Genomic DNA, 22,975 nt, shown 5'->3' with positions numbered 1-22,975 from the left:
GCAGATACTTAGGTGGGTGTTTCATCCCAGATTTGTCTTGTCTATATATAATTAACTTTTTCAAGAAATAAAAATTAAAATGACTCTTAAGTATTGAATGTGACTTTATTTTTTTAGGATTCCTCTTTTACAAGACGGCTCCTTGAAATGCCTTTTCTTTTCCTTCTTTACCTGTTTTTTGTTTGCTTGTTCTTTGTTTTTAACATTGTTTATTATTAGAACATTACCTTAAAATTACCTGCGGAGCTTAGAAAGAAACAAAACAAAATAATGCCGATGTCCAGGCCTCAACCAGAACAATTAATCCAACTGTCTGAGAGTGAGGCTCAGGCAGTGTTGTACCACGGGCGATTCTGATTCTCAAACAGGTTTGCAAAGCACTGTGTTCAGGCATTGCTTGGTGGTGTGCTTCTGGCCAGCCCTTACTCCCTCTTCCTCACTTTTTCTGTGGCCCTTGAGAGAGAGACCTTATCTTTTCTCTTCTGCAGATGACTTTTAAAGGCCCTCTTGTTAGAGTGAAACACAGATTCCTCTGCTTTTGAATTTTGCTTCCAATAAATGATGACACTGTGCTTATTTAGCCTTCTTTTGGGGGAACTCGGCTCTCTTTAATAGTTTTATAATTAATCCCTACAGTCAGGTATGAGATTCCTTATTGTTAAATCTAATACCCTGAAATTGCTGGGCTCCACTATCTTGTTCTCAGTTGTTCTCAACTTGACTGTTACACCTATGAGGTTGGACAAGTTCCCAGGTTGCCTTTCTGATAATCTGAACAGAAAGATCTACCACCTAGCTTTTCTTTAGCCAGAGGATAAGTCCTGCAAGGACTTCAGAAAGGTATTCTAATCTTTGGTAAAGAGATCTACTTGATGGGCAGCTGGCTGGTGGCTGGGAGTTGGTAGTCTTTGAAGAAGGATGTTGTAATGTCAGGGTTAGTGTGTGAAAGTGGGCATCAAAGCTGGACTGTTCCAGGGAGGAACCAATGAGACCAGAGGACAATATGTTCTACCAAGATGTGTCTTTGGCTGATGTTTAAATTGCATCAAATTAAAGGGTATTTTCCATTCTCCATTGCAGTGTCATCAAAGGGTAGAATTAGTGTCATTTTCAGCAGCTTTGAGCTTCTGGAACTGTCACTCCCTGAGGGTCATTAGGGGTAGTAACTCAGCATTTTTATAATCTGAAGAGGCAAGAAACTTCTCTGGAAGGACTTAGGGGAGTTCTCATTTCAGGTCTACTGAACCATGCTCATCTTTGTTTTTCCTGCATTTTTTTAGCCTCTAGTAAGAAGTTCATGTTAAATCCTGTCTGTCATTCTAAAAGAGCAGAAGGTATCAGGGTCGGTAGGGTGTGTATTTTTTCTTGTATGAAAGTACTCCACAAAACGTGGGTCATAGAAATGTTTTGAGTGTCTAGTCATTTCTTAGTAGTGTATTTCTTCAGGTAGTTAACTTAGTCCTTTGAATGTTATATTGTGCTAAGGATGAGGAGTGCTTCACAGGTATGGAAGATGAAACCCCGACTGTCAGAAATTCAGTCTGTTAGTGGGAATAACTCAAGCACATATTAAACAAAGCAACATATGCTACTTACCTGGAGGGATATAACCCAGTGCTGTGGGGATTCAAAGCAGAGAGAAATCTGCTTTGAATGGAGAATGGAAAATACCCTTTAATTTGATGCAATTTAAACATCAGCCAAAGACACATCTTGGTAGAACATATTGTCCTCTGGTCTCATTGGTTCCTCTGGTTCCTCTGGTCTCATTCTGGAGGTCTTCCTGCTTGTACCTCTCGTGAGGCAGAAACCCAGACACTATCACTGGACAGGGTTGTGGAGGAAAAACATGTTATAGCCACGTGCCGCCACTCCCCCCGCCCCCAATTTTATTCTTACTTCAGAATTGTCTTTTTTTTTTCCATTTAAACCTTCAGTCAAATCCAGTATTGCAGGAGCCAGCCTCATATTCATACAACCATTTAACTTTCCTCTTGGGGAAAAGATAAAGGAGGAAGAAAGATCTGAAAGATTGGGAGAGCGTGATACTAGGGATGGAGCTGAAGCAAGTTGGTCAGAAGCCCCTTGAACCTGCAAGATGTTGCTTGTTAGCTGTATGGTTTCAGTTTGAAGAGGTGCCTTTGCAGTGAGCAAGGGCCTTAGTTGGCAAGGTGTTTTCCCTTGAAGCTTTGCTTTTTACCTAGACATTTTGTGAAGGCCACTCCTCAGGCAGCCCTTGTCGATTTGCTGAATGTCAGCAAGCATTTTGTGTCACTACTCTGATGCCAGGAAGGAAGGTAATGTTTTTACTTTCTAGCAAAAGAGCCCCCGGCCTTTCGGTGGCTCTACATTTAAAGGTCAGCACCCTCTCTTTCCTTCTCTTGTCTCCTCTGTCTTCACTGTCATCTTTTTAACCTGTCCCTTCTGAAGGCTGTTTTGTGTAAAAAGCACTTGATTTGTATTTTAGAGAGAATGTTTTGAGTTAAATCTGAAGGTTCTAATGTTGACAGGGAGCATCAAATGTTCACCGTGTTTCTTCATGATTTCTGGCTTCTGACCCTTGGAAGAAAGTAGTACTGACTTTTTTTTTTTAAAGGGGGTGTTTTTGATTTAAACCATATATGCATGTTATTATTGGATTATTTCACAGCCGGAGCATATTGTAATTTTGAATAGTTTTATGGTGGTTTTAGTGGTAGACTTCTCACTTGTATTGAGGTCCTATTTCATTTTCCAGGCTTTGCACCTGTCTTTTATCAACAGGCAGATAGATACAAATTGCATAGATACAAATATTTTTCAAATATGTAATGATGCTGGTTCTAATGAAGAACTTAGAGTTGCCATAAAAACCCCTTTTAAATTAAGTTTGTGTGTGGTGATTTTTAATGATAGTAGATTAGGATATATCTTTCATGATGGTGATTAGTTTTAAGTTCAGTGAAACATCTGTTTATTTAGCAAAGTGATCATGAATATTCCCTTTGCAATTAGCACTGATTTAGAGAAGATCTATATTTATAATTAATAAATATTGAAGGTGTGCTAAATATACGTAGGCTCCTGTTCTTTCATATTTCTTCCATGTTCTTTTAATTCATTTTGTTGTTTTCGGTGGCCTTAAAGACATCACCTACTTATATTTACTTCCCTTTGTGTATTGAAGTTATGATATTTTAAAAAACCAGTGTACTCTATAATGAAATGCTAATTAAGTCAGTTTTTATTCTTGTACATTCGTACATGGCCAAGGTTAGAGTTGCTGCATGTACAATAAGTGAAAGTTATTGTCTAATAGGGCACTTTTTACTATGTCTCTTGACCTATTGTACACAAGAAACTTTTTGAACTAGACCATTCAGTGTGAATATGTAAATGATAATATGCTCATTTCCCTTTAGTTGTCTAATGTTTTCTCTCAGAGAAACCACCTGTGTGTGATATTCTCTTCCTTCTTTGTGTTCTAGAAAAAAATGTATTTGATAAAGTTCTTTGTCAGATGATGACTTTATTTTGATCACCTTCCTATAAATTCAGAAGTGTAGGTGTAGACAGAAAGGTGTTGTCTATGGCCATGCCACCCTGCACAAGCCCGATCCCGTCTGATCTCGGAAGTTAAGCAGGGTTGGGCCTGGTTAGTGCTTGGATGGGAGACCACCTAGGAAGACCAGGTACTGTAGGAGTAAAAACTAAATTTAAAAAAATAGATCGTAAGCTGACAAGGTCCTTGCAAACAAGGGTTGCCTTGCCTAAAAAAAAAGAAAAAAGAAAAGAAAGGTGATTTCTTAAAGAGTGCAAAATAAATAGCTTAGGAGAGAGTTTGGAGAGATAAGAAATACTCCTGTTTGTAAAAATGTATCTGTAACTCCCTTGAACACTTAGATTGTTTTTGGAGTAAATTTGAAGATGACCATACATGCAACTAATTTTTCTCTAAGCATTGTCTCATTTGTATCTTGCAAATTGTGTAATCGTGAGTAGCATTTCCTTTTTTAAACATCTGTAACATTCGTAAACGGATAGGAAGATTCTAAGAACCTTAAACTATATAAAAATAGTACTATTAATTTTTAAAACATTCTTGATAAGTAGAAAGACACTCATCCTTGATTATAAGCTCATTCAACTATGGAAGTTTGGGAAAAAGATGGACACAAGGGACTTAATGTGTCCTGTAGATTTGGCTTTTTTTTTCTTAGTAGCAGCTTTAAAGATGTTGCTATATCTTATTTTCAGAGTTTTACTGCCTTGGTTACCAGAATCTTTTCTGAGTAGTACACCTATTGTAGCAGGCCGTCAATGACTCGTAAGATGCAGGGAGAAACCGTAGCATAAGCATAAAGTTAGTTTGGGTTAGGTATTTGCCTGTCTGTGAGGTTATGATTGATACAGGTCTCCTTCCAAGGGCTGCCACAGATTTACCTAAGAGTGATTTAACTTCTTTTGCTCACTGAGTGGCTCCATCATAGACATAGTTAAGTCTGTGATGACCTTTCCAACTCATGAAACCTTGTATCGTCTGATAGAATGCTGACTTACCAATAATAGGCCTGGATGGCCTGAGCCTTTTAAGGGTCTGAATGTTTGAGGGGAGGTTGTTAGACCAAGGGATCTCCAGCAGAGCCTCTGACTTCCTATCCTGTCTGGTCTTATAGTGCGTATTCAGTTACTGAGAAGGCTTTGAGGCCATTTTGGAATATTGCACACTTATCTGCCCAGGAGGCTGCGATCATAGGCATGCACCTTTGTGTGTGGATGATGTTTGTTACTCGTAAGCACCTGTAGGGAAACAAACAGTAGGGAGTACTTGAAGGGACTGACCATGGTAGAGAACCATGCATCTTTAGAAATCCCTTTTTTCTTTATTTCATTCATAGTCTCTCCTTGCCATTATGATGCATTGTTATTTTAGAAATATATTTTAAAAATATAGCATTTTGGCTGTATCACATCCTACAGAATCAGGCAGAGGTCTTAATTTTCTTACACATTTTATTCAGCTCTTGTCTGCTAAACTAGCTTTTGAGCCTTAGCCTCTGTGGTCTTAACGTTCATTTCCATAACAAAGGGTTGTTGTGCCTCAAACCAAAGATTGCAGTTTGAGGTGGGAGTGAATAGCGGGAACCGATGACTGTTTAAATGAGAAATCTGTAAGGTCACTGACTCATCCGAGGAGGGCATGAGAGATGGAAGGGAGGAATGGATACACAGACATCCTGCTGGTAGAGTGAAAGTCTCCCTCCTTCCCAGTTTTCTGTGCCTGATTTCCTTGGGAGGTGGTTCTGATTGCTTTATGTGGCTGGCCTTTTCATACTGTTCTATTCACCATGTGAACATTCATCCTTTGAGTGTGGTGGAGTTTTAAGCTAGACAGCTGATGCCTCGGTTTCGTAGTAAAACACAATACCTGCTTATGCCCTGGTTTATGTGGCTTCATTGATGTCCAGTGTCTTTTTGCCTTCAATCCATAGCAATGACTGCCCACTTTGAGCCCACTTTGGCCAGTGAGTTACAGAAATAGTTAACAAAGACTGATAATATTCAGTCTTAGCAACTGAGTTAGTCCGCTTATGCTAGTAATGTTTGACTCTATAGACAGTCAGTATGTCTTGGAGGCAAAGTGCTCTGTTCTCTTTGCCAGCACATTTTATTCTGTATTTTCTTTGATATTAAAGTAACTTTAAAAAATTTATGGTGGAATAATAAACACTTTATGAATGACTTTGCATTCAGTATACATAAGGTGTCTTTTGATGTTTGCGCACGTGGGGGGATGTAGCTTGAGTTGTAGAGCTAGATTTTTTATGTAGAGATGAAGGAAAAATGTGATTTGCAGGGCTGCATTCTAGGTTGGCCAAGTTCTTCAAAGTGACAAACATCTCTGTTCCTTTGAAAATTAATGACATACTGGTTGGTATGCCCTATCTATCAATCATTAATGAATTGTCAAAGGCCCTGTGTCTTTTGCTTTGGATGTGAATAGCACATGTGGCTGTAGAAAGGACTCTGTTCAATGTAGGATCGCCTATGGCGATTCCTGCCCTTGTCTCTAGAGGAATCATGGACTTGAAATAATTTTTGCTCCTGCTTTTCATTCACGTAGATCACCAACACTGGTACTAACGTGGCCAATTGCCGTAATTCATTGTTTCTGTTCCAGACAGTCCAAGGAATTGGCATTGGGTATTGAGGGAGGGTTCTGGGAGAACATATTCTCTGGATACAGATGATTTCTCTAGCTACAGTTGTGGAGGGAAATTGGAGTCAAATAATCCAAAAACTTCAGTGTTCAGCTTGGGAGATCCTTTAGAAAAATTTTTTTTCCAACTGACAGCTGTTATCAAAGCCTGGTTGACATATTTGACAATCGTGAACATCCGTGGTTTGAGGAAATGACTCTTGCTTCTATAGGCAGACAGCGTGGTGTTTTCTTACAAGGACTAATTTTTTAGGACATGCCACTATAATAATTTTTAGCAGTGCTTTAGCTAAAGGCGACTTGTGCCTTTCCATTATCAATGTCACCATGTTGTATTGTCACTTACTTGGGCTTTCTCTCCTTTCTTTGACTTTTATTTGACTAATGTAGGAAGAAACTGTATGTCGTAGACAACAGGGACAACAGTATATCTTGATAATTGTGGAATTAATATATTTTTGTATGATGGCCGAAATGTAGTTATTGTTATTGTTATGTCCTCCACCCCACCTCCCACCCCCCCTTATCTCTATGTATGTGTTTATTTCTTTGGATTAGGAAACATCTTGTTCTTTTTTATATCTTATATGTTTGGTTATCAACTGCCCAAGTCACTGTTGTACTAGCCTGTTTCTTTGACCTTGTTCATGGCCCAGTGGAAACACAGGCTTGTGTGAAAATAGAATATCGAAGTGAGAATCTGGTACTCATGAGAGTCATTCCACCTTGGCTGGAATGTACGTATGATATATAGATATAGATGTAGATATAGATATAGATAGATATCTATCTATATATTTTTTTTTTTTTACTCTCTTGCTGGCCTGGACTCCTGTATCTTCATGTTGATGTCTTATCTCCTGCCTTCTGACTACATACAAACAGACCATAATATTTGGTGATATAATTGCTCCAACTAGGTCTTTGCACCTTATTTTTGAATGTGCCCTGTCAGCAAAGCTGGTACTGGTGATACTGTCGGAGCACTGGCACCCCCTTTGGGTACTGGACCATAACCACACCAGCCACGTGTATGTTGGCAGTTATTTGTCTGAATTGCTAGCTGTGAAGTCTGCTAACTCTCTGATATAAGGCACAGTGATTTTAAAGTCAATTTACAAATTTTCCAAAGATACCCAAATAGTATGTGTGAGAATTAAGCTAAGTACCTGATGAGATAGAAAAAAGTTTAAATAAATCTTCCTCCAAATTTTCTACTGAGCAGCAAACTTAAACACACAAAAGTTTTTTTTAAATGTCTTATAAAACGTTTCTACTTCAGTAGAAAATTTTATAAGACTATATGAATTATTAGAAATTGCTGTAGTTATTAAGAGGCAAGAGAAATTGTTTCAAGATGGAGTGGAACACGTTGGTTTAGGAGAAGAAATGGCATTTTAACAGGACTAGAAGGGTGAGTGAAAGGTACAAGGTGCACATGGGTGGTGTGGAGCGTCTGAATTTAGTAGTGGACATGGAAAAGGTGCAAGACTATTCATGCCAGGACGAGTCAGCAAGGATTCTTGATCAATTAAATTTGGGAGGGGCTAGTTGTGTAGATCCGTGGATGTATATTTGTCAATAAAGATTTAAGACTTTGATCCAAGGGTAAGAATTTAGTTAGTAAAAATAGATAAATAGAAGTAGAGCTGGTTTTGGGAGACTGGGCAACCACAGAAGTTCAGCTGCAGACAAGTTGGCACAACCTGCAGGTGGGAGGGAATGTTCAAGTAGGGAGTTAGAAATACACGGGGCTAGCTATGCAGAATGTTGTGTGGCAACAGAAACTTTTGATTCATCTACATAGAGATTTATTCTTAACCCAGAAAAGGGTTTCACAAACCGCAGATGGGTCAGACTAATTGTCGAAGGCATTAAGGATTGTTTTGGAAGAGTTGGAAGCTCTCCATGGGCTAGTTCCCGTGAGTGGAAAGATTTCAGACCTGACCACTGGTGGGAGTATAAAGGAAGATTAAGGAAACGTAGGCCCACAATCCCTTGTCAGAAATCCTTAGTGTCAGATGTTTCTGAACTTGGAAGTTTTTGGGTTTTAGAAGGGTTATATGCTATATTAACACATTCCACCCTCATCGGGTTTGTGGATAGTGACCCCATAATTAAACAATAATATATCTGCAGTGAAATATGAATCTTCACATTAAATGGGATAAAGACCTTAACCTCACATCTATTCAACTGAGATTTTGGTGCAACTAAGTTCAAATTGGGTTAAGTTTTACTACCAAATGTGTTACAAAAACAATCTTGGTTTTTAGAGCTATTTAGAGTTCACAATTGTGGATCGGGGATTTTAGGTTGGTAGTTTGGGGCTACTCTGTTTGAGAACTTTCCCAAGGAAAGGACATCACCATCTACCCTCTTACCCCCAAACCAAAGGCAGGCAGAAAGTCAAAAGTAAAATGTAGGAAATTTCTTTAAAATGATGAATTTGTACTAGTATCTCTGGACTCCACGCCTTTTTTCCTCTTCCATTTAAGCTTGTCTTCATTCTGGGATTCTGGGGTGTATGTAATGATAATAGATACTTTATTTGTGCCAGTGGCAGAATTTTTTTGTTTACCAGTAGCTCAGATGAGTTGGTCCACTCTAGGTGCTTTATTGATGTTACTGAGGCTAGTCTAAAGAATTAGGTGATATATGCAAACAAATCCATTTTAAGTGGTGTTGGCCTTTTATTTCTGTAGCAGCTTTTTTTTCTTTTTTTTGGTCAAAGCCTAGTCAGTTTCCCTGACTGGAAGGAGCAAAAGCCTACTACCTAGACGTCAGGCCATGGATGGTCAGACTTGGTTCAAAAGAGGGGTTCATAGCTTCTCCAGGTAGCTTCATGAAGTCAGGCTTGGCCCTGAATACAGGAGACATTTGCTGTGTGATGGCCCGTCAGCTGGGACCGTGTCATGATGATGCGCACTGCGTAGCATACCAGGTGAGGAGTGGAAGCTTGCCTCCTGCGTGGGCACTGCCCATATCGAACTCTCTGTACCACCCCCAGTGTTTTCCCTGGTTTTACATATATGATTTGAGGGGCAGATTGGAATGGACAAAGTTTTCCAGGGCAGACTAATTTACTGATTAAAAAAATCAAAGGAACTTGGCAGAGAGATCCTTAGGTTATAGCCTTCATTTGACTTATGAGCATTTTTTTCTAGAGAGACTGGCCTCGGTGTCCTCATTCCTTTGAAAGATAATAGTGTTGGGTTCTGTATGACTCACGGCAATATCCCCGCTCTGGCAAAGCCCTGGTTAGGGCAGAATTTGGAAAACAAGGAGTGTCCTTGGAGTTTTCCAGTATTGTTGTTAGGAACAAATGACCGCATTGCATTCCCTGGTTCCTCAGCACCCTCTGGACACTGGCCTGGTCATGGGCAATTGACTGTCCAGATAGCGTATGTGTGTTTTGCAGCCGGAGCTCTTAGGACGAGGCCTGGCACTTCCCCAGCTGACTGCTCACGAGGGCCTTACCCAGTGTGCAGCTGTGGCCTTAATCGCAAGTAGCATCCAAGTGTAAGGCTGACTCTTGCCCCGCTCCCCTTTTCTATTTGCTGCTCTGTGAATATCTGATCAATGGGCCGGGTGTTGGCTGGGATCCAGCTAAGCTAGCCGTGTTGTTAGATGTAGCATTTCAGCCTCCTCCCTTCTCATCTTTTTGTCAACATCCTAGGATATTGTCTTCCTAAGGGAACCTGGACAGTGCATTCCAGCAGGAATTGTACTGGTCATGCTGGTCTCCTTAGCAGTTGAAAAACTGGTTTTCATTCTGCTTTCTTTTGTAATTTCTAAGTCATGTGGCAGGTGAGATTGGCTGGTAGGTGGAAGCTTGCCAGCCCCCTGGTATAAGGTGTTGGGCATTGGCCTCTATCTGACTTGGCTTTCTTTTCTTCTGTTGCTGTGTTAGGAGCGTCTCTTCAAAGGTAGGTGGCTTAGCATTGATCAGGTGCTGTGTTTTTTGCTTTTGTTTTTTTCCTAAACTCTTATTTGTGTGGTATGGCAGCTTGGAGACAAACATGGTATTGACCCAGGGATCTTAACTCACTCTCAGCTATTTTAGGGACAAATAGCATCCCCCTTTAGGGCTGCAGAGGGCCAAAAGTTTAATGCCTGCTCCTGGATAATGACTTCCTGTCAAGTGTCGTAGTTCAGAGTCTTGTGTAGAAGAGACTGGGTTCAGAACGACATGTTTAAAATTCTTCCTGGAGTACTTTGTGCTTTTGGGAGGGTAAACTGAGTGGACAGTTTAACAGCCATAATGATAATAGGAAACGATGACGTTGAATCTCTTGAAGAGCAGAGGTAGTGCCCAACAGGCCCATTGGAGCCTTGGATGCTGGGAGCCAGATGTTGTATATAGGTGGTTAGGCATGAAAATTGAGATGTTGATTTTTCTTAAACCTATTTTTTTTTAATAAAATTGAAAAAGTCCTTACTTTTCCCCTACCTCTGGGCCCCCTACCTCCAGGCTTTAATCAAATCCTTGCTTATTCTATTATGATTATTAGTTGTATAACTTGCCTGGAATGAGGGTAGGACAAGAAAGACTCCTAGGGTCCCTAGATACACCTCATTTCTGATAAATCTTTTGATTATTTGGCAGAAAATCCAGAATGTGTGAACAAAGTCAGGTGGAACAGTCTGGTCTGTGGATTTTCCTTCTCCTGTTATTATGTTCATTAAGGTACTATTTGTTGTATCCCGCCTTCTTAGGACTGAATTTTTTTGACATCGAAATGTGCTTTAGCCCTTATTATATCTTATCTCTTGCACCCTGAAGAGCTAATACAATTTTGTAACAGTTGATTCCTGCTAAAATGGTTACCTTGCCCATTTAGATCACCATGAGAAAGTAAAAATTTTACTCTTGAAGAGTAAAAATAGATATTAGCTTTCAGTAGAACTCCTTTGAACATTCAGAGCCTATTTATTCACATTTATTTGCATTTAGCCTAAAGTACATGATCAATTAGAAGTGAATTGGATCTAGCAGCCTTGTAGCCAGATGGGAAGCAGAGAAGGATAAAACAGATACTAGATTCTGAATATCATGTCATTTAGCACCACAGTATTTTGTTTTGAGAATAGAAAATGATTTTACTGTTGTAATTGTCTAGAGTATTTTCTTGAGTAAAAATAGGGCTCAGGTTGAGAAGTCAAGTAGAATAAAAGAATTTTGCTTTCCTAAAGTGAGCCATCATTCTTTGGAATATCCTCTTTTATTCTGCCTCTCTGATTCACTGGGTGTTATTTTTGTTTTTGTTTGTTTTTGTTTTTGTTTTTGTTTTACTATAGCATCAGTATCCTTACTGGGACCAATAGCCTTTATTTTAGTCCATTTAAGCTAAGCCTTCCTTATAGCCTTTATTTTAGTCCATTTAAGCTAAGTTCTCTTGCAGTAACAAAAACTCACTGGCTTTTAACAATAGCAGTTTATTTCTTACTCATGTATCCATCATTGGTAAGCTATGGTTCTGCCTCATGTTGTCTTCCCTTTTGGACTAAGGCTGATGGATCATTCAATTTTGGGATCTTACCAATATTATAGTGGAAGGAAAAGAGAGACATGGCAACCAAGAACTGGCTCATTCTGATTTCACTGGGCACTCCCAAATTCACCAGGGTAGGGATGTATAATCAATCCTTCCTCACGGAAGGGCCCTATAAGCCACACGGCCACGTCTGACAAGTGAGGTGGGGGGTTATTACTCTCTCAAATAGAGAAACAGACTATATTTTGAAGCAATACCATAGACTTGATGGATGGTCACATTTATCCAGCCCCAAATGGGGAACCCATATTTATTTACTTTGGGCAGAAAAGTTGAAAACTACTTTTGGCTTGCAAAAATTTCACTGGTCTGATGGATCAGTAATGATAAGTGTTGAAACCTTAGGGGAATATAGTATTTAAGCCATTGGTCTTATTTTCATTAGCTTTTTCGCTTTCCCAAAAGCTTGATTTCTTTTAGACCTGAATAAATCCCCTTGGCTCCATGAACTTGTTCTGATTTGCATAGTCGCGCTTAGCTCTGGGGCTGAGTTGTAGGGGTGTTCTCTGTAACCTACAAAAAACAATTGGAATATGGTCTTCCATCTGCCACAAATTTGTATTGTGGGTAAAAGATGTCAAGAAGTATATTTTGTAATTGACATCTACTTCCTGTTACCTGAAATAACTGCGAAAATTCATACTAACTTAATTCGCTGCAGCACTGCTTATATTGGGTAGCATGGAGCCCAAGAGGAATAACATCTCGTTTTTCCATAGCCAGTCAAGTGACAGCTAAATGCCTCCCTCTGTGCAGTTGTGGTGTGGAGGCATCTGATGGAAGCTGAACCAAAAAGAAGGTCTGCTGTTCAGGAAGAGTTCATTTCTTCTCCTCCCTTCCCCCATATTTGCTGGAGAAGAATAACATCTGGCAATTTGATATGAGCCAAATGCTGATGTTAAAACCCACTGACCACATCTTTTACCCTTGCCAGCCAATCCGAGGACCAGGAAAAAAAGTTCAATCTGTCTTGTTTAAGAGACTTGTCAAAATACAGTCCTACTGATACTGGGCAGTTATAGGTGCTTGCTATATGGGAATGAAATATAAAATCTCTTGCTACTGGCGAACAGTCGGACGCCTGCCGAGCTGCTGAGTCTGTGCCCTTCAGAGTGTGCAGCAAGCGGCTGCAAATGCTGCTCTCATTTGATTCGGTGGCTCTGTCTGAAAGCGGAAGCTGCTGGTTTCAGACCGGCTCCCTGTAGGATAATGAATTGTCATGCCTCTGCTGATTATCTAACAAGTTTGTACAACGTGTAACACAAGCTGACAAGACAAACAATTTTATTAATTTAAGCCTGCTGCTAATGGGATTGCAGTGCTGTATGAATGTAGGGGTATTATACACAAATATGGGAGTATGCCACTTCACAAACACTTGTATTTAGGGTTTGGTAATGAGAATGCTTTTTTTCCCCAAGAACCAATGTTTAATATTTCCATTTGTCCTCAATAAAGTGGTATTCATATGGATTTGAATTGGAAAATACTTAAGGAATGTTCAGGGATTTATGGAGCTCAAATAAAATGAGCTGTTGAATTAACCTTTGAAGTGTTAGCACTGATAAATGCCAGTGGGCAGTAGATAAACTTTTGGTTTTTACAAACCAATTACAACTAGAGGAGCTTTTGTCTTAAATCTGTCTACAGTTGGGAGTGTTCTGGGGCCTGTGGGGAGATGGATTATATTTTTCTGCCCTCTATCTGCAGTTTTCTAATTTCAAATTCTCATGTTCTTATATATGAACTTGGCAATTTGAGGTAGTCGAATCTTGGATTGTTAACTAGAAGTAACTATGTTTGTAAAAAGAATTTATCATCCAAGAGAAACTGGGTTAGTCCAGGTAAATAAAGACGAGATTTCCTATGAACTCTGGGTAATCCTATTCTGGGTTCCGAGGTGTTCCTAGCATGGGGAATGATCCAGCGTATGAACCAGGGAGTTTCAGAATCTGTAAGAGTACATAGATATTGGGGTAATTTCAGCCAAATGTGTTATGTTTCAGAGTTTCAGAGGTAAGAACAGGGGGCTTCTCCTTTCAGGACACTGGGTAAGGAATGTAGCAATGTAGCAGGCTCTTGTCACTTGTGTAGCTTACCAACACGCAGACATTTAGACAGTGCAGGTTATAAACTGCACCAGGTTAATGTGGCAGACAAGAATTTAGGGCACTTGCATAAAAAATTCACTTAAAAAATCTTAGTAAATCTAAAACAGCAAGTGATTGAGGCTTGCTTCTGCCTCAGTAGCGTTGATTTGCTGTATCGTGTTTGGAGATCATTCACTATCTGTACCCCAACAGTTGTGATGTTGCTGCCTGTTACCCCTCCTTTCCTCTCCCTGGTACCTCCCTCACTGCATCTGCTTTAGTAGCAGCTTATATACATCAGACCTGTGTGTTTTAAAGCAGATTGGGATGTGGCGGGGGGGTCTACTGCAGGTAAGATCTGTAAGTGCATTTCGTATAATTTAAAAAAATCATAGACTAGAGAATAGTTATTGGTATGTTTTCCATTTTGTCTTTATTCTGTTGAAGCAGAAGCTGAGTTCCCAGAATGTGGAGCCTCCGGTTCTTTCATTGCCCTTCCCCTGCTCCTTGCATCTTCCTGCATGTTTTCAGTTCCTTGTTATCACCAGCCTCTGCTTTAGCCATTCCTCTGAGAGTCTTGCCCTCCCAAGTTTATCTACTTCCAGGGGCAGTGGCAGCATAGGATCTGGGCTTCTTCAACTTGTATACCTGCCCTCCAAACAAATTAGATATAACGTTCCATTTTTAAGAGGCAGAATTGCCAGCTGCTACCAGAAATAACAGTATAGTTACATAGTGGTACGAATTTCAAGGAATTTCTGGATTCTACTACCAATACTAATAAAAGTTAATTTTTGTGCATTAAATGTAAATTGTGTTGCTCTGCCTACCTTTGCTACTTTCTGAAAGCTTTTTAAAGAAACTTTCGAATTGAGATGAAATATCCAGTCATGTGTATAATGTGCAGAAATCTTAATGTGCACCTCGATGAATTTTTAGATATGTATATACCCATGTATCTACCACCCAAATCGACAGACTATTTTAGCTTCCCATAAGGTACCCATTCCCAGACAGTACGTATATGTTTTTTAATGCTTTGAGGTAACCACTGTTCTGATCTCTATATCATCATCAATAAGTTGTGCCTATTCTTGCGCTTCATTTAATAGAATCATATATTAGGTACCCGTTTGTGCCTGGCTTTTTCATGCGACATTATGTATAGTAATGATACAGACCTGATGAACTAGAAACTGCATTGTAATTGCACACCGTATTCTAAACGAATTTGTGTATCATTGGAATATCAGTTTATAGCAGAGTAATTTGTAGAGCACATTTAAAGTATTTAAAAATTTCAAAAATAGGTTTCAAGTGGTTTATTGCTCTCCATATATACCTTAACTAGGACTTCCGGAAATCACCATTTTCATCATATGGTTTTCTAGGCCATCTACTACTGCCGCTTTGGCCATTAAGTATAAGATAAGCATGCTGAAGAATTTTGAATATTTGGCCTGCTTCTAATTACAGTTCAACTTCCCTTCAACTACGTTAACCATCCTCAAACTCAAACATTTCTTTTTTATGAGGGGTGAAAGTTTTGGGGAGGAAATTGCTTTTAACATTTGTTTGTGAATTCTTTTGTAAGCAAATCCGTACACCCAAGGGATTAATAACTAACGCTGTCCATGGTGATCATTTGACCAGCTGTAGTTTTGTGAATTATTTTTGAATTTCAAGGTGGGAAATCTGTGGCCACTATCTCATCTGGTATATTGGGGTACTTTACCTCTTCAGTTAGCTGAGAAAGTGTCAACTAAGGGAGGAAAGCTAAACCAAAAAAATATTTAACATGCCAAGGATAGAGACATAGACATTTAAAATAGACGCTTAGTCATATTTAAAGTGTTCTGTAACATTCAGTCTCTTCCAGCCTTTTCTATAAGCTTTGAGAACCTTCCAGCCTTTTCTATAAGCTTTGAAAGTTCTAGTTTTGATTAAATTTCTTTATCCACACTAGCATCTTTCTGGTCTTAGTGGTCATTTGACTTCATTCTTAACATCCATTTTTCCTTTGAAAGCTGTTAAAATTAGCTCCATCCTCCCTCTTATTTGTTCAAAGCCCTTGTGTCTTTTTAAATGATTCTGTTTCAGTTTTTCTTTGAAGGCACATTTTTTTTTTTTTGTATAGCAGGCGTAATTTGTAGAGTATTCTCCAAAGGTTTGCACCTTGGTACATTGTTGTTCATAACTACTGGCTTTTATTGAGCATCCTCAAGTCTTGTGTTCCAAAAAATTAATTGACTTAAGATTAAATTGTACGTCTTTGGTATTGATGCTTGGAAATATCTGGGACTCTTATTTATAATTGTTCTTATAATGTGGTGGCAAGGGTTTTGGTGTGAGAAGAGATCCAAGTTCTCTCCCTTGGTCCTCTCCTTTCTTGTTTCTCAGTCACAGGTGACAAGTCTAACCTCATAAAGCTTGATTTCATCATCTGTAAATGAAAGGATTTGGACTAGTTGGAAGAGCATGGAAATGTCCTCAGGGGTCAGATCGGTAACTGTGTTACATTATAGTGGCAGCCCTACCAAACTAGCACAGACTAAATGGCTTAAAAACAAATTTATTTTCTCATAGTTCTGGAGGCTAGAAGTCCATGATCAAGGTGTTACTGTGTTTGGTTTCTTCTGAGGCCCCTCTCGTTGGCTTGCAGGTCACCACTCTCTCGGATCATCTCTCTGTACATGTGACCATGGTGTCTCTTTGTTCGAACCTTCTTATAAGGACACCTTTCAGATTAGATAAGGGCCCACCCTACTGTCCTCATTTTAACTTAATCACCTCTTAAAAGCTCTTGTCTTCAAATATAGTCTACGTTCTGAGATTCAACATATGAATTTGAGGAGGTACAATTGAGTGCATAACAGTAACCCAAATGTATCAGGCAGCTTATTCTGGCAGAGAAGACTTTTTTTTTCGCCCTAGGCTTTGTGTTTACAGCTATGCCAGCCCCAAGTTAGACTTGACACGTGATTCTGGCTATCATCTGAAGAAGGCTTGGCACCCTTTAACTAACTTCTACGTTGAACGTAGAGCTGTTTTTCTGTTTGTAAATTTCTGTTCATTTTATTTTCAAGTAATAATTGTGATGAAAATGGAATGTGCAATGGCTTCCTATTTTTTTGCTATTGGGTCCAAGCAGTCAGACTGGATAAAGATGTGGGTGGCTTCATAAAACGTGCATGGTCTTTATCAGTGTAGTCATCCTTGTAAAGCTCTATTTAAAAAAGAGATTTAAAGAGCCAATCTTTGTACCTGAGGATGTTCACAGCACAATCTCAGAAAAAGTAGTAGTAGTCTGTATAGCCAGAAACAGGGGCTACGTTAAGTAAATTCTAGAATATCAGTGGTCCATAAAGATTTTCAAAAATTGAATTGAATTATTTTAGTACAGTGTAGAAATCTTAATTTAAGTGTACAGTTTGTAGAATTTTTACTTATGTATAACTATGCATTCCAATTTTGTATCTATCAAAATTAGATTACATGCTTACTGGGAAGATTATTTAGGATACAATGTTAAATGATCAAAACAGCAGAGATCATTCTGTTTGTATTACAATTATAATTGGACAAAAACGTGAGTATAGGGCAAGACTGAAAGGGAACTGTTTTTAGACCAGGGTTAAACAATTGTGTTTGGTTAAAGAGAAGAGTGAATTGTTTTTCATTTCAATTTCCTTTAAGGTATTCTTTTTACCAGATTTGTCTATATTAAGTGACTCTACTATTTAAAAGATGATTTTCGATGAGGACTCTTCATAGTAAGGCTCTCCTGCATCAGTATTTCTCCAAAAAGGACAAATAGATGGCCAATAGACATATGGAAAGATGCTCAAAGATTACTTACATCTCTTACACTGTCAATAACTTTAGTTTATCTCTTGAATTCCTCTGAAAAGTGGTTCTTAAACTTTTTGGTTTGAGGACTCCTGCATACTATTAAAAATTATTGAGGATCCAAAGAACTTTTGTTAATGTGGATTAATTATATCTGTTGGCATACGATATTGGAAATGAGAACTGAGACATTTAAAAATCTTTAATTCTTTAACAAATAACAATATGCCTGTTATATGTTAACACAAATAAGTTTTTATGAAAAAATAACTTTAAAAAGTGACGTTACTTTTTTTTTTGCAAACCTGTTTAATGTGTGTCTGGACTCTTTAAAAAATTTATATATAATATTAGTTTCAGGTATACAGTACAGTGGTTAGACATTGATATGGTTTATGAAGTGATCCCCTAATTACTCTAGCACCCATCTGGCTCTACACACAGCCATTACAGTAATATTGACTATATTCCCTATGCTGTACTGTACATCTCTGTGACTGTTTTATAACTTCTGGTTTGTACTTCATCCCTTCACCTTTTTCACCCAGCCCCCAGCCCCTTCTGGTAGTCACTAGTTTGTCCTATCTACGAGTCTCTTTTTATTTAGTTTGTTCTTTTTGTACCTTGGATTCCACATATAAATGAAATCCTATGTTATTTATCTTTCTCTTTCTGACTTGTTTCACTCAGCAAGGTACTCTCTAGGTCCATCCATGTCCTTGCAAATGGTAAGATTTCTTTTTTTATGGCTGAGTTATACTCCATTATATATATGTACCATAACTTCTTTATCTAATTGTCTGTTGTTGGGCACTTAGGTTGCTTTCATATCTTGGCTATTGTGAATAGTGCTGCAGTGAACATAGGGGTGCATAGATCTTTGCAAATTAGTTTTGTTTTTCTTTGGATAAATACCCAGAACTGCAATTTCTGGGTCAAATGATAGCTCCATTCTTAATTTTCTGAGTAACGTTCAAACTATTTTCCATAGTGGCTGCACCATTTTGCAATCCCACCAACAGTGTACGAGGGCTCTCTTTTCTCCACGTCCTCACTAACACTTGTTTTTTTGATTTATTGATGATAGCCATTCTGACAGGTGTGAAGTGATATCTCATTGTGGTTTCAATTTGTATTTCTCTGATAATTAGTGATCTTGAGCATCCTTTCATATGTCTATTGGACATCTGTATGTCCTCTTTGGAGAAATACCTACTCAGATCTTCTGCCCGTTTTTTAATTGGATTGTTTGTATTTTTTGTTGTTGTTGAGTTATAAGAGTTCTTCATAAATTTTGGATATTAACCCCATATCAGATGTATCATAGGCAAATATCTTCTCCCATTCAGTAGGTCGTCTTCTCGTTTTGTTGATAGTTTCCTTTGCTGCGCAAAAATTTTTTTTATTTTGATGAAGTCCCATTTTTAAATTTTCTTTTGTTTCCCTTGCCCGAGGAGATATATCAGGAAAAAAAAATTAATAACCATTAGAGAGTTTGCTGCCTATGTTTTCTTCTAGAAGTTTTATAGTTTCGGGTCTTATATTTAAGTGTTTAATCCATTTTGAGTTGATTTTTTTATATGATGTAAGAAGGTGGTCCAGTTTCATTTTTTTGTATGTATTCATTCAGTTTTCTCAACATCATTTGTTGAAGAGACTGTCCTTACCCCATTGTATATTCTTGCTGCCTTTATCATAAATTACATGACCATATAGGCGTGGATTTATTTCTGGGCTTTTTGTTCATTTCCATTGATCGATGTATCTGTTTTTATGCCAGTACCACGCTGTTTTGATTACTTGTGTGGCTGGAATCTTGTATCTGCTGCTGCATTTTTCCTGTTTTGTAATGTTATTTTGGTTGAAAAATTTGAAGAAATTCTATCCTCACATAAGTAGTTGGAAAGGAAGGAAAAGAGAGGAGCAGAGGTCTTTGGTCTGCCTTTTGAGAACTGCTGTAACAACAGTATTTCCCACGTGACGTTGTGAATCACTTTGAATACGCTACTTGAATCCTGTAGAAATCTTGACTTGAAATGTGTGTGGCTATAGATTGTGGGTGGTGCTGTGGATAAAGGTACCATCTATAAATCAGTATCTTTGATAGTTCACTTATTTTATTCCCTTAAAGTTGAAATTTAGATGAAAGTACCAGCCTAAAAGAGCACATATGCTCTCTTTCTACTTAAGGAGGATAAGAAATCCCTGGAATTTTTACCCATGTCAGAGAACAGAAATATTGTATCTAAAATTGTGTATCCTGGGAGTCCCTTGTTTAATATGTAATGTGAGCTGTTCTGAACATTTGGGACTCTGCCACCATTAAGTTTGATAAATAACAGCATTGACTCCCAAACATGTTCAGGTGGCAAAACTCCTAGAACTCATGGTACATAAAAATATTTAATGCTGTCATTTTAATTTGGAATAATTCTCCAGGTATAAAATGTGTTATACATTAAGTTATATAAAATTAAGTGTATCTGTGCACCAAAATACGCATTCTATAATAGTAATTAATAATAATAGTAACTTGATATTGGTTCATTGATTCATTGCCATTTGATAACAGATGCTCATTTTTATTAAAGAAAAACTTATGGACAAAAATCCCAAACTGAGACTGTTCTGTTTACTAACTTAATTTTTGATAACATTACTTTAAGTGATGATGACACTTTTTATGCGTTCTGTTTCCAGTATTCTAGAAAAGTATAGATTGAGACTTACTAAAATATCTAGTCAAGGCCTATTAAGACTAATTTCAAGTAATGATGTAATTAGTTATGGGGTAGCATTTTATTCCCATCGGAATATTACCGGCTTTCACAACAGTCTGAAGGCTGCAACTGACTTTTTACCTATCGATATTTAAAAAGTGTTTTCTGTCTTCTGCTGGAAGAGCTCTCACCCACCCATTTGCCCATTCCTACATAATGTGTGCTTTCACCTTTCTTTTGGTTAGCTCCATTGAGTAGGTGCAGTGTGTGTGCATGTGTGAAGTACTTTAATAGGGCGATTTGGCTTTTCATGGTCCTTAACTCTGGAAGGAACTCCACATTTTGATTAGGTTTCTGATGCTGGTGTATTGCAGATGCTGCCGAAGGCTTCTTCTGCCCTGGGCCGCCATCTTCAGTTTGCTTGGTGTAGCGTTGAATAACAAAACCAAACAGAACCTTGATGTGGACGTAGCAAGCAGGCTGTTTTTTTTTTTTATCAGAATACCCTTTAATGTTTGTACATTTGAGCTAATTTTCAGAAATCCTGTCTTTTTTAAATTTCCTTTTTGCATTTCTGGGATCAGAAAAAGAATAATTTGTAAGTTGGTACCAAATGTTTCCGGGACTGGTTTGTAGGATCACATATGAGTTTTTCAAATTGGAACCTTTTCTAATAGGCCCCTGGGAAATGTCTTAGCTAAATTGCAACAGTGGCTGGTGAAGTCAATCGAGGTAAATTGCTCCCATTGCTGTGGGTTCAGAAACCAGGCAGTTGAGCTAAAATTCCAGGGGAAATCGGGGAGAACTATTGCAGATGGCTTCCTCCTTGAATAAAGAAGGGGCTGGTGTCACTGCTGATGAATGGGAGGAGATTAAAGCCTGACTTTACAATGAATTGGTATCATGCTTTTTGGGAGACTAAAGGGAAATTTATGAAAAGGCCGTCAAAATCGGTTAGGTGATTCTTTTCAGTATTGGCTAAAAATGATATTTAACAGCACATGGTGAAAACATTGGACTGTCTAGGAGTTTATATTATAGAAAAATAGCACCTAGAAACTTTCTGTTGTGTGTGCCCTCGCTGAGCTCAGAGGTTGACAGATTCTCCAGGTTATTTCTAATTTCTACTCAATAGTCAACTACTGAACACTTTTGATTTGTATTTAGAAAAATGAACCTGGCTGTTTTTGACCATTTGTGGTGCTATATTAAAATAGTGGGTCACTGGGAAAGTATTTGTGATTGATATTCTGATGACCTGGCTTCTGTCTTTCCCAGAAACATACTGTGTATTTGAGAAAGTCCCTTGAGCTCTTTGCAAAGTGGGAATAATAATACATCAGAAATTGTGTGACAGCATCAGGACTTTTGTAATTGATAAAACTCAATACCAACAGTCCATTCTGCGAGATCGCTGATAAACTCAGAGAACACTAAAATTAAGACCAAGGTTAAGACTTAAACAATTTGAGGCAGAACACTTTTTGAGATGTGGCTCATTGAGTTGGTGGAGTACCTTGTAAATATCTGGGAACACGACTTTTTGTGTGTACTCTCAATTGAGAGAATTTCTTGTTTTAGTTCTGTTAGGGGCTCACGTCTTCCATTTATCTAGGAAGATAAAGCACTTGATGGCGACGAATCGTGTAACCATCACTTGTAATGGCTGAACTTAGTATGGTGTGTAGCTCTCCCAAATCCATTATAAGATCACTTTTTGATCCATTTTTCTTTCCTTCTTTTATATGTATTTGGGCATTTATTCAGTATTCACATTTTAACATTACTTGGATGAATGAACTTGGCATCATATGATTAGAAAACCAAATTTGTGTGTAATGCCGAAAGTGGAAATTGCCATAGAATCGCTGTGATATCAACTCTACCTTCAAGAGTTAGGGCTTTGTGTTACTGATGGGTTGATTCTGGTTTGTATGAACTCTCCTTCTACAAATCATAGCTTAATAGTCCCTTTCGTACTGCCTCCCAGAATTATTCTTGCCAAGAACTTGGTGCAACTAAATATTTTCCTGTTTTCCTCACCACTCTGTCCATGTCTAATTTAGGCTGAGTTCCTCCAGGCTCTAATGCCTGTGTTCTGTGGTTTGTAAAGTGCTGTGTACTTTTATATCCTCAATAAATAACAAAATATGGCTCATGGCAATAACACTGGCATCCTACACGTTTAGAAAGTATGTGAGAAAGATGGAGGGACATATATCTTGGGTATAAAACGTCTAACTTGCAAAACTATTCATCTTCTCACACACATCAATAATGCTTCTTTCTGATTTCTGTTCATCTCTTAGTGAATGGCATCCCTTTATCTTTGGGAGATTTTATAGGTAGAAACTAGATGTGATGCCGCTCCTCCTTTCTCCCTTTTAACATAGCAGAGATGAAGGGGAGAAAGGCTAGTTCCCAGCTTGGGGAGATTCCCAGCTCGATGTTTCTGTGTCAGGTGCCCAGCTTCCTATCTTGGTCTTCCTGGGGGTGGGTAGGTGGTAAAAGGGGGTGTGTGTGTGTGTGTGTGTGTGTGTTTGTTTCCAGTGGATCACT

The 22,975-nt window shown here is 38.4% G+C and overlaps 1 protein-coding gene and 1 pseudogene across 1 annotated transcript in view; both read left to right on the top strand.

Annotated features, from left to right (window-relative positions):
* SND1 (staphylococcal nuclease and tudor domain containing 1) overlaps positions 1-22,975 on the top strand; it is a 390,995-nt gene that overhangs the window by 73,209 nt on the left and 294,811 nt on the right. The window lies entirely within an intron of this gene.
* LOC120601397 (uncharacterized) lies at positions 3,565-3,683 on the top strand (annotated as a pseudogene).

This window comes from Pteropus medius, unplaced genomic scaffold, assembly GCF_902729225.1.
Source record: "Pteropus medius unplaced genomic scaffold, Ma_sr-lr_union100, whole genome shotgun sequence".
Taxonomy (NCBI): Eukaryota; Metazoa; Chordata; class Mammalia; order Chiroptera; family Pteropodidae; genus Pteropus; species Pteropus medius.
This window is presented reverse-complemented; position numbering and strand designations above follow the sequence as displayed.